The sequence below is a fragment of the Vicia villosa genome, unplaced genomic scaffold, assembly GCF_029867415.1.
Source record: "Vicia villosa cultivar HV-30 ecotype Madison, WI unplaced genomic scaffold, Vvil1.0 ctg.000568F_1_1, whole genome shotgun sequence".
In the NCBI taxonomy this organism is placed as follows: Eukaryota; Viridiplantae; Streptophyta; class Magnoliopsida; order Fabales; family Fabaceae; genus Vicia; species Vicia villosa.
In genome coordinates this window covers 501,284-511,918 of record NW_026705261.1, presented here as the reverse complement: position 1 = coordinate 511,918, position 10,635 = coordinate 501,284, and the positions used below count along the sequence as shown (strand labels likewise).

Below are 10,635 nucleotides of genomic sequence, written 5' to 3'. Positions count from 1 at the left end.
AAAATGTGCCACATTCACGGGTTGATTAACAATAGTCATCCGGTTGGGGTGAGCATTTGCCCCTCCATAGTCCCCTAACAATCTCTCCGCAGGAGGTTGATTTCCAGCCATGTTAACTGGTTCCTGAACTACCTCCCTGTCAAAGTCAGAGTCGCTGTGCTCCGAATGCACAGACACTTCGTCGTCGCTTTCCTGATGTGGAACACTAAGACTTGCACTTGGTGCTGCCAGTCTTTCAATTCTTGCCTTGCGGCGTTGATAACACGATTTTATATCGTATATTTAGCCTAAAATCCATAGATATTTATAGCATTTTCCGTTTATTATGTTAATTTATTATGATATTACGCGTGTATTTGCTTTATTTCAGGTTTTACACTTCAATTGCGACTATTTGCGAAAAGGAAAGAAAATTGAGCTTAAATGACCAATATTTATGCCTAAAAGATGAAAAGGGAGTGCTGAAGTGAAAGAGGGGTGCAATTAAGGACCCAAAGGCCCAAAAGAGACGAACCAGCCCACAAAGGAACAAAATTGCGTGGCCCAAACCTGCCCAGCAAGTGGAGACGCACGTCTCCACATCCTCTATGCCACGTCAGCAAAGGGAGACGCACGTCTCCATGTTCCTACATCTTCTCCACTTGAGACGCACGTCTCAAGTCACGTACCCAGTCTCCCTGAAGAATCGGAGACGCACGTCTCCAAGTCCCGGTCTGCAAAAAGTTCCGTTTTTCACGCAAAGCAACTGCAAAGCCTCACCTATAAATAGAGGCAGTCACTTCAGTCCAAAGTGTCCGATTTCCTGCCAACGAAGTGCTGCCGAAATTGTACCGCGAACTGCTTTTCATTATTCTGTCTTCATTTAACCGTCTATTTTCTCACAACGATTTCTACACTGGAAATTGTTGTGAACTTTTCATAGATCTAGCCTTACGTTAGATTTATCGCTTTATTTTCCTTGTTTTTATTTTCTGCCATTTAAATTCCGAAGAACGATCCAGCCAACCTGTGGTGGAAGTTCGAGTACTTCAAGATTCAATTCAATCCAGATTTATTTTAATTCAGGTTTTTTATTTACCGCCTTATTTATATTATTTATTTGCATGATATATTATATGCCATTTAATATGCTTATTATTATGAACCGAACCGATTTATGCATGTTTAACCATATTAATATGTCTGGCTAAATTATTAAAGGTGTCGGTATGTAAAGTAAGTTAACCGTAGGGATCCGAAATAAATTGGCTTAAATTATGTTTTATTAATTATCACTTATTTTTGGTTTATATGTCTAGTTTAATTAGTAAGTCTTAAAACCAATAGAGCGAAAGTTTGAGGGATTAGGACGGTCTAAGGTTAAAACCAATAGAGCGAAAGTTTGAGGTCTTTAACTGGATAGTAGACATAGGACATTAGTTTTAAGGATGGCGAAAGCGTATTAAAACTGATTGGAACTTATTTATTTTCAAAAATTGTTTTTACACTCGAGCGGGATGGCGAAAGCGTACGTTAGGGGTATTAGCTTGCTCCGAGTCAACAGAGCGAAAGTTTGAGATTAGGAGATTTAAATAGATAACATCCTCGTAAAATAGGCATTTTATTAATTACATTGTTTCCAAAAAGCTCTTCTAAAATCTAATGGGATGGCGAAAGCGTACATTAGGATTAGGATAGTAGTCTGAATCAACAGAGCGAAAGTTTGAGACGAGGATTTTTAATCAATTGGAATTAGTAAAGATTTTTAATTTAATTATGCAAAAGCCAATGAACCTTCGGATTATCTTTAGTTAAACGAAATACATACTGACACCTGTCTTTTATTATTATTCTTTATTTTCTCACAATCACTTTCCCTTAGGAACAATCGAAAATTTTAGTACTCCTAGCTTTACATAGTAACCTTAGATAACGGTAGATCGATTCATAGTCCCTGTGGATTCGATATCTTTTAAAACTACACGACACGACTGTGCACTTGCAGTTATCAGATTTATAGACACGTAAAGTCGCGATCAAGTTTTTGGCGCCGTTGCCGGGGACTATTTAAGTCGATATCGTAACTCACTGTTACACCGTAGAGACTAGGAAAATTCTTCCCTTTCTTTTTGAACGATTGTATGCCAAATACTCGTTCAGAAGGAGGAGACTTAATACAACGAATTAACGAGATCGAACGTTTCATTAACGTTAAACGTCGAGCTCGCAACCTTCCCGAAGTAGCAGAAATTCCGATTAATCAGGAATTGAATTTTACTGATCAAATCAATCAAATCACCCCGAAGTTAGAGATGGCTGCTATTCGTCCTCTTAGAGACTATGCCGCTCCTTCGCGCGCTGAACCGCATTCAAGTATCGCACCACCTGCGATTGAAGCGAACAATTTCGAACTGAAACCTTCACTGGTCCAAGCTGTTCAACAGAATCAATTCTCTGGAAGCCCTGTAGACGACCCCAATCTCCATTTATCCGTGTTCGTGCAATACGCCGACACTATCAAAGCCAACAACGTTAGTTCTGAAGCTATTCGATTACGCCTTTTCCCTTTCTCCTTGAGAGATAGAGCGAGAGCGTGGCTTCAATCCCTGCCTTCCAATTCCATAACTACGTGGGATGAATTGAAGAGAGTATTCTTAGCAAGATACTTTCCGCCTAGCAAGACTGCTATGCTTAGAGGTCAAATCAACGGATTTACCCAGAAAGATAACGAATCGCTTTTCGAAGCTTGGGAACGTTACAAGGACATGCTTAGAATATGCCCTCATCATGGACTCGAACCATGGCTGATCATCCATACCTTTTATGGTGGTCTCTTATATAACACTAAAATGACTATAGATGCCGCTGCTGGCGGAGCATTAATGGACAAACCCCATGATGAAGCATACAAACTCATAGAGAACATGGCACAAAACCATTACCAATGGGGAGGAGAACGCGCCGCTCTAGAGAAAGCCCAAACCAAAGGAGGAATGTACGAAATTAGTGGTATAGACCGCGTTAACGCTAAAGTAGACGCTTTAACTCAAAAGATCGAGAATTTAACCATCACTCCTTCAGCCACCGCTGCCGCTGTAGCACCTAACTGCGAGATTTGTGGATTGACTGGGCATGTAGTTGCTGAATGCCAACTCTTGACTGGAATCCCATCTGATCAAGTAAATTACGCTCAAGGAAACCCTTATTCTAACACGTACAACCCTGGATGGAAAAACCACCCGAACTTTTCTTATAAGAACAACAATGCGTTGTACGCGCCTGGACAAGCACCTGCTGTACCACCTGGCTACCAAAAAGCGCCTGTAGCTGCTCAAAACACCCCTAGGAAGTCAAACCTAGAAATCATGATGGAGAACTTCATAGCTTCCCAACAACAAACCAATAAAGACTTCCTGAATCAAAACATCCACAATAGCGAGCAACTAAAACAACTATCGAACAAAGTAGATGCTTTAGCTACGCATAACAAAATGTTAGAAACTCAAATCTCACAAGTAGCTCAACAACAAGCACCTACTGCTGCCCCTGCTGGCACGTTTCCTGCTCAACCACAACCTAATCCTAAAGGACATGCGAACGCGATAACACTACGAAGTGGAACTAATTACGATGGACCCATAGATCCTAGAACCCAAAACGTACCCATGTCACAACAAGAGCCAAAGGAAACCCAAAAGAAAACAACCGACGAACAAACTGCTAAGACTGATGAGAACAATAACGAAGTGGAACCCGAAAAAGAGAAACCTTATGTTCCACCACCACCTTATAAGCCACCAATTCCTTACCCTCAAAGATTAGCCAAATCAAAAACCGAAGCGCAATTTAAAAGATTTGTAGAACTTCTGAAGCAATTAAACATAACCATACCATTCACAGAAGCCATAACTGAGATGCCTTCGTACGCTAAGTTCTTAAAAGAAATCTTATCAAACAAAAAGAAACTCGAGGATAACGAAACTATAACGCTTACCGCTGAATGTAGCGCTATCATCCAAAACAACATGCCTCCAAAACTGAAAGACCCTGGTAGTTTCTCTATACCCTGCGTAATTGGAAAAACCATCATAGAGAAAGCCTTGTGCGATTTAGGAGCTAGTGTTAGTTTGATGCCTCTTTCGACCTGTAAGAAACTCAATCTAGGTGAGCTTAAAGCAACAAGAATGTCTCTTCAACTGGCAGACCGTTCAGTTAAATATCCTGTAGGAATGTTAGAGAATATCCCTGTTCGTGTAGGTCAATTCTACATCCCGACTGACTTCATCATTATGGATATCCAAGAAGATTCTAACATCCCGATCATTTTAGGAAGACCATTTTTAGCGACCGCTGGTGCAATTATAGATGTAAAGCGAGGAAAGCTTACTTTCGAAGTAGGAGAAGAGAAAATAGAATTTATCCTTTCCCAATTCCTAAAAGCACCTTCTATAATTGACACATGCTGTTCTGCTGACATAATCGACGAGTGTGTCAAGGAAATAAAATCCGAACCAAATAAGGAAACCGAAACCCTAAGAATTCCTATGCCGCCAATTTTTGAAGATGACAACTGGCGTGAGGAATATCAAGATAACCACCTGAGTGAATGCTTAGCTTTAACCCCTGATCCTATACCTGGACCAAAGAAACCTGCTATAGAGCTGAAGACACTCCCTACCGATCTTAGATACGAATTTCTAGACGAAGAACTAAACCGACCAGTTATAGTGAACGCCAACTTGGGACGAACCGAGACTGAAAAATTACTTAATGTCCTAAGAAAATACCCTACCGCTTTAGGATACAACATATCAGATCTGAAAGGTATAAGCCCTTCTCTGTGTATGCACCGCATTATGCTCGAAGACGATAGTAAAACCTCTAGGGAACATCAAAGGCGAATAAATCCTATTATGAGCGATGTGGTTAAAAAGGAAATCCAAAAACTGCTAGAAGCTGAAATAATATATCCTATATCCGATAGTAAATGGGTTAGCCCTGTTCACGTCGTACCAAAGAAAGGAGGAGTCACTGTAATCACTAACGCAAAAGGAGAATCTGTAGCACAACGTACCCAAACTGGATGGAGAATGTGCATTGACTATAGGAAGCTAAATAAAGCTACCCGAAAAGACCATTTCCCTTTACCTTTCATAGATCAAATGCTCGAACGCCTAGCTAAACACTCACATTTTTGTTATCTGGATGGATACTCCGGATTTTTCCAAATTCCTATCCACCCTGACGACCAAGAGAAGACCACATTCACCTGTCCTTATGGTACATTCGCTTATAGACGAATGCCTTTTGGACTCTGCAATGCACCCGCGACCTTCCAAAGATGCATGATGGCAATATTTGCCGACTTCCTAGATGGAATAATGGAGGTCTTTATGGACGACTTCTCTGTCTGTGGAGGAAGTTTTGAAACATGTTTAGAAAACCTTGAAATGGTGCTTAAACGATGCGTAAGCGTAAACCTAGTCCTTAATTGGGAAAAATGCCATTTCATGGTTCGACAAGGAATTGTACTTGGACACATCGTATCCGATAGAGGAATCGAAGTTGATAAAGCAAAAATCGAAATTATCGAAAACCTTCAACCTCCCAAAACCGTTAGAGAGATAAGAAGTTTTCTGGGACATGCTGGTTTTTACCGACGCTTCATTAAGGATTTCTCTAAAATAACCAAACCCTTAACTGAACTACTCATGAAAGACGCCGAATTTGTTTTCACCGATAAATGCACTGAAGCATTTCAAACGCTTAAACAAGCATTGATCTCTGCGCCAATCATGCAACCTCCCGACTGGAATGAGCCTTTCGAAATAATGTGTGACGCAAGTGATTATGCTGTAGGAGCCGTTCTAGGACAAAGAAAAGATAAGAAACTACATGTCATATATTATGCGAGTAGAACCCTAGACGAAGCTCAGATGAATTATGCCACGACAGAAAAAGAACTATTAGCTGTCGTATTCGCATTAGACAAATTCCGTTCTTACCTGGTAGGAGCCAAAATAATCATATACACTGACCACGCCGCCATTAGGTACCTCCTAACCAAAAAGGACGCTAAACCAAGACTTTTGAGATGGATCTTGTTACTACAAGAGTTCGACCTGGAAATTAAAGATAAGAAAGGCACTGAAAATGTCGTAGCAGATCACCTCTCTCGATTGGAAAATCTGAAACCCGAACAAGTACCAATTGACGATGATTTCCCTTATGAAAGACTCATCGCCCAATTAGAAGCAAATGAATTCGAACCATACCGTCCAAACTCTGAAACCGAGAAATTAGCTGAAATAGTTTTAGCCCGATCTAACACACCTTGGTATGCAGATTTCGTAAATTACCTAGCTGCTGGTGTGCTTCCTCCTGATCTAAGCTACCAACAGAAGAAGAAATTCTTCCATGACCTAAAACATTACTATTGGGACGACCCACTCCTTTTCAAAAGAGGCCCCGATGGAATCTTTAGACGTTGTGTACCCGAGGAAGAGATAAGAAGCATAATAACACATTGTCATTCTGCACCGTGTGGAGGACACCATAGCACATCTAGAACCTGCGCCAAAATCCTTCAATCTGGACTTTTCTGGCCCAACCTGTGGAAAGACGTCCATTTTGCTGTACTAAGCTGTGATAGATGCCAACGAACTGGAAACATTTCAAGACGCGATGAAATGCCTCAAAAAGGCATTCTAGAAGTAGAAATATTTGACGTCTGGGGAATAGACTTCATGGGACCGTTTCCGTCATCGTTTGGAAATCAATATATACTCGTAGCCGTCGATTACGTTTCAAAATGGATAGAAGCTATTGCTTCTCCTACGAACGATACACGAGTAGTTATTAAACTTTTCAAAAACGTCATCTTTCCTAGGTTCGGTGTGCCAAGATTGGTAATTAGCGATGGTGGTTCCCATTTCATTTCAAGAATACTTGAGAAACTCCTTCGAAAATATGGAGTAAATCATCGAATAGCCACACCATACCATCCACAAACAAGCGGTCAAGTAGAAGTATCTAACCGTGAAATAAAACAAATATTGGAGAAAACTGTTGCTACATTGAGGAAAGATTGGTCAACCAAGCTAAATGAAGCTTTATGGGCTTATAGAACAGCTTTCAAAACTCCAATAGGAACTACCCCATTCAAACTCGTTTATGGAAAATCATGCCACCTACCAGTAGAGTTAGAACATAAAGCCTATTGGGCCATTAAGAACTTAAACCTAAACTACACTGCCGCTGGTGAGAAACGACTTCTAGACATAAACGAATTAGAAGAACTTAGACAAGACGCTTACGAAAACGCCAAAATCTATATAGAGCGAACGAAAAAATGGCACGACAAGCGTATATCTAGGAAAAATTTTAGCATAGGCGATAAAGTGCTCTTATTTAATTCTAGACTAAAATTATTTCCTGGTAAGTTACGATCTAGATGGTCTGGCCCTTTCGAAATAACTAACATATTTCCGAGTGGAGCGATAGAAATCAAAGGAGAAACCGTCAAACCTTTTGTCGTAAATGGGCAACGTCTTAAGTATTACCATCATCTCGAATACGATGAAAACATCGAAGTTTTTAAACTTGACGAACTGCCCGCTCTTTCGAAAAAATAGTTTTCTATTTTTAAAATCGTCGAGCTTACGACATTAAACAAAGCGCTTGGTGGGAGACAACCCACATTTATTTATTCTTTTTATTATTTTTTTATTTTAAATTTTTTATTTTATTCTATTTTATTTTTAAAATTTTTAATCTTTAATTTCCATTTAACTATTCTATTTTTAATTATTCTAGATTTTAATTTTCTTACTATTTTTCATACATCTTATAATAACTATTATAATTATAGCTGCTTTCTTAATTCGAGAAAATACTTCCTTTTTATAATTATAATTATTATTATAACTTGTTTTATTTAATTTTATTTTTTTTAAAATTAACACTAGCCTAGTTCTAACTCAATCTTAATATTTTCAACTTCTAGGTTTTTCATTTAATTACTAACTACGATGCAAGAAGTTGACAATATGGAAGTTGTGTTCCGTGGTAGAGGACAAGAAGCAAGATTTAACAAGCTGGCTGAAAGACACATGGAATTGACTTGCTATCCTCACCAACCAACTATGGTGAAGCTTGGTATCGAAGAAAGCATCCTACACCTGCTTAACCAAATCGGTTGGACTGGTTCTCACTTGTTCCGCAAGTTTAGCACTTATCGGAAGCTCACTCTGGAATTCTTGAGCTCCCTGACCTATCTCCCAAACTGTGGACAAGGACTGAAAAAAGGAGTTATTCTCTTTAGACTCTTTGGTATGGAGTTTAATTTCTGCATCCGAGACTTTGCTGAAATGTTAGAACTACCTCATGGACCTGATGCATACGCCCAAGTAGCTGAAGAAAATCTTCCATACTGGGAGTTGGAAAAATACTGGGGCAAGATCACTGGAAACGACAACCCTGAAGAGAATGAATTTCAATCTGAGAACATCCACAATCCTGCTTTCCGCTACTTTCACAAGATCCTTGCTCACTATATTTTTGGCAAACCAGATAATGTCACTGAAGTTACTAGAGAAGAGCTGTTCATCATGTTTTGTACATCTCAGAATCGCCCGGTCAATGCCATCGCATTCATGCTTACAAACTTCGAGCGCATCACGCAAGACGAAGTTTCACCCATTAGGATTGGCGGATTTGTCACTATGATCGCTAATGCCATAGGAATGAGAGTGCCTTTGCTTAGATTGACACCTTTTGGTACCCATACCTCTATGGACATCAATTTCTGCTTTAATCGAGGTATCATCGGTAATCTTGGACCTGATCGTTTTGAATTGCTCATTGATAACAAAGTTTGGTATCAGTTCACCTTACCGAATCCTAGGACAAGTGTGCACAACCCTACAAACTGGCTTTACTATGGTCAGATTCCTGAGAGAGAGCCATCACCTGAAACTCCTCAAGCTTATGAACATTTTGATGAGGAAATGCCTGCATCTGAATCTGAACCTGAAACACCTCCTGGTTATTATGAACCTCTTCCTGTTGATGAACCCATTCCTGATTATGAACCTCTTCCTATTGATGAACCTGTATCTGAGTATGAACCTGAAACTCGTTCTGAAGATTCCGTTGAAGATCACACTGTTGATATGACTGATGTCGAGGTCGAGCAACAACAACCCGCTACATCTACCGCATCGGTGAATCAAAGAATGCCTAATCTGAATACGCAAGAACAAGCAATCAATGCACTACAACAAGATGTACAACATGTGCGCAACGAGCTTCACACTTTGCAAATGCATTTCTTCGATTTTATCGACACCGTCAATGCTCAGTTCGACGAAGTTTTCAAGCACATTCAGTCTAATCAGAACAACAATAGACGTGGCTAGATGTGACCGTTTAGATTATTAGATTTTATTTCTAGTTTTAGCAATTTCTTTTCCTAGTTTAGATTTTCATTTTTCTGCACTTTTACATTCTGCTTATATTAACACTCAGTACTGGTTTAATATTCAATGCAAATTTCTTTTGATTACTGCTACTGTGTGATATTACCCTGCTATTAACTGCTATATATATTTGCCTGGCTATCACTTTTTGCTGTTAATGGTATTGAAATTCAACACTGTTCTGAACTGATGGACACCTTTTTGCTATTAATGGTATCAGTCAGCACTGTCTGGTCACCTGCATGCGTGACCCACTTGCCTGCCACAGGAGACGCCCGTCTCCATCTGTGTGGGACCAGTTGGCACGAAACAAGGGACAGGAGACGCACGTCTCCATGCTCTGCCCCAGCAGACTGGCTTCCTGAGACGCACGTCTCCCAAGGCCAGCAGTCTGCATTTGACCACGCAGACCATTCCTCTCTCCCTCTTGAATTTTGAATTTGAATTTCAAAATTCATTCTCCTCATTCTTCCCCTATTTATTCCATTTAAACTCCATTAACCTCATTCATCCTCTATCATTCACCTCTTAAACTCCATTCATTTCCCATTCTTCTATTCTATTCAAACTTCAAACACCACCATTAATCCATTTTAATTCTCCATTAACCACCCCATTTTCAAACCTCACTATAAAACCACACCACCACCACTCTTCTTCCTCACAACTATCATACCATTCTCTACTCTTCTACACTCCATTTTTATTTTTCATTTCCATACTCACCATGCCTCCACGTTCATTGATCCGTAGTGAGCGTCCCGAGCGACCACCTCCCGACCTTTCAAACATTATCTTCCGAGATGATGCTCAACGAACAAAATATGTTGCTTTCTACGAACGTTCGGTTGTTCCCACAAAATTTGTGAACACCGAGTGTCTAGAAACTTTGGGTCTCATTGATGGTGTCACCCGTTTGCTCACTAAATCTAGCCTCCACCATCTTTGTACCGAACCCGTACCTACTTATGAGCCGCTCGTCTTAGAATTTTTGAGTTCCTTCAACTACGACACTCCCTCTACTCAACCATTCTCAACCGGTAGCATCCAATTCCGGATGTTCAACCGTGAATATACTCTAGATCAAGATGTCGTAGCTTCATATTTGCATTTTAATCATGCTCCAATTGCTCACCGCTCAATCTTTCAAGAACTCAATGGTCGTTCCTGGGAGGAT

The 10,635-nt window shown here is 40.1% G+C and overlaps 1 non-coding gene across 1 annotated transcript; it reads right to left on the bottom strand.

Annotated features, from left to right (window-relative positions):
• Positions 1 to 2,666: 2,666 nt before the first annotated feature.
• Positions 2,667 to 2,773, bottom strand: LOC131629494 (small nucleolar RNA R71). Its single transcript, XR_009292046.1, has one exon. It is a non-coding gene; the product is annotated as a small nucleolar RNA R71 (small nucleolar RNA).
• Positions 2,774 to 10,635: the final 7,862 nt, after the last annotated feature.